General features: G+C 31.2%; 1 long non-coding RNA gene across 1 annotated transcript in view; it reads left to right on the forward strand.

Moving 5' to 3' along the window:
* LOC119580376 overlaps window positions 1-2,500 on the forward strand; it is a 44,366-nt gene that overhangs the window by 983 nt on the left and 40,883 nt on the right. The window lies entirely within an intron of this gene.

Genomic DNA, 2,500 nt, shown 5'->3' on the forward strand with positions numbered 1-2,500 from the left:
ATTCATTATCATTATTATAATTGTAATTATTATTATTATTATTATTATTATTATTATCATTATTATTATCATTATTATTATTATTATTAATACTACTACTGCTACTACTACTACTACTACTACTACTACTACTACTACTACTACTACTACTACTACCACCACCACTACTATTAATACCATTCCCAGTAGTATTAGTAGTAATAGTATTAACAGTAGTACAATTATCATTATTATCATCATCATAAATACTATCCTTACACGAGTTAGGCTTCAAGTAATCATACCAGATATACAATGATTGATAGTGAATATTTGCAAGCTCCATTAATAGGCGGGGAAATCGCTTTTCTGCCAAGGAAACTGAATAGCTCCGGTGTTTATTTGAAACGTGGAGTCTTTGTTCCGTAGAGTTCGGTTCCATATGTAACCTGTGAGTACGTATTTCTGCCGTTGTGTTATTTCTGTATTCCAACACCAGATTGGATATTTGCACAGATTATGAATGTATGATACACAAGTACAAGCAAATACACATATGCATCGATATATATATATATATATATATATATATATATTATATAATATATATATATATATAATATATATATATATATATTATATATACACATATATGTGTGTATGGGGTGTGTGTGTTGTGTTTTGTGTGTGTGTGTGTGGGGTATATATATTATCTTATATATATATATAAAATATTATATTATATAATATCTATATATATATATTATATATATATATATGTGTTATATTAATATAGGTTTATATTATATATATATTATAAAATTTATTATATATTATATATATTAAATCCAATTATATGTGTGTGTGCATATATATATAAATAGATAGATAAATAGATAGATAGATAGATAGATAGATAGATTGATATGCATATATCTGTATATGTCTTTCTTTGTGTTTGTGCGTGTATGTGTATAAGTGTGTGTATTTGTGTATGTGTGTGTCCGTTCGTGTGTACACTTAACGTAAACACAAAGACAAAGAGATATAAAATACATATAAAGCACACATAAAGATTCACTTATGCACACACTTGTCAGCCAAGTGTTGCGTCATTGTTTACCTGTTTTAACCCCTCTCCCTCCCCCGCCCCTTCCCTCCCCCCTCCCTCCCCACTCCCCTCTCCCCCTCACTCTCTCTCTCTCTCCCTCCTTTTTCTTCCTCCTTCTCTTCCTCCTTCTCTTCCTCTTTCTCTCCCTCCTTCTCTTCCCTCCTTCTCTTCCCTCCTTCTCTCCCTCCTTCTCTCCCTCCTTCTCTTCCCTCTTTTTCTTCCCTCCTTCTCTTTTTCCTCCTTCTCTTCCCTTCTTCTCTTCCCTCCTTCTCTTCCCTCCTTCTCCTCCTTCTCTTCCCTTCTTCTCTCCCTCCTTCTTTCTCAAGGTAGCTGGTGTTTGTGACGTCACAGTTTGACATTCGCTTGGCATCTGTGACTGAATATTAGGCTGTGGGCGTGAAAGTGGGCGTGATATGTGGGCGTGAAAGTGGGCGTGGGAAAGCATTATTGTCAGCCTAACTGCGTCTTTCCATTTTTTTTTTTTTTTTTTTTAGTCTATTTGTTATTCTGATTTTCTTTGTGGATTTACCTTTTTTATTATTATTATTATTTGGTTTTGATTTTGTATCTGTTTACCTGATTATTTCGTCTACTTGTTGTGAAACCTGTTAACGGTAAATATGATTACCGGTATTCTGCAATGGTAATAAAATCATAATGATATTGTGAATGTTACTGAAAATACGTAAAACCATTCATCTATATATTATGTATGTATATATATTACATTATGTTATATTACATTAGATTATACTATATTATATTATATTTTATTTATATATGTATATATATATATATATATATATATATATATATATATATTTATATTATGTATGTGTGTGTGTGTGTGTGTGTGTGTGTGTGTGTGTGTGTGTGTATGTATATATTTTTTTTTTCACACACACACACACACACACACACAACACACACACACACACACATACACACACACACATACACACACACACACACACACACACACACATATACATATATATATATATATATACATATATTATATATATATATATATATATATATATATATATATATATATATATATATATGTATTTATTTATGTATGTATATCTGTATTTATGTTTGTATGTATGTTTGTATGTATGCATATATATATATATATATTTATATATATATATATATATATATATATATATTATATATGTATTAAGTATATCTGCTTGAGTGTTAGAGAATGCACGTTAGTTAAAAGTTTTTTTTCAAGTGCATATATAAAGATTAAGGCCGCGATGGCCGAATGGTTAGAATATCGGACTCAAGACTGTCATCTGAGTTCGAGGGTTCGAGTCACCTGCCGGCGCGTTGTTCCCTTGAGCAAGGGACTTCACCTCGATTGCCTACCTAGCCACTTGGTTGTCAAGCCAGCCCATG

The sequence above is a fragment of the Penaeus monodon genome, chromosome 13 (genome assembly GCF_015228065.2).
Source record: "Penaeus monodon isolate SGIC_2016 chromosome 13, NSTDA_Pmon_1, whole genome shotgun sequence".
In the NCBI taxonomy this organism is placed as follows: Eukaryota; Metazoa; Arthropoda; class Malacostraca; order Decapoda; family Penaeidae; genus Penaeus; species Penaeus monodon.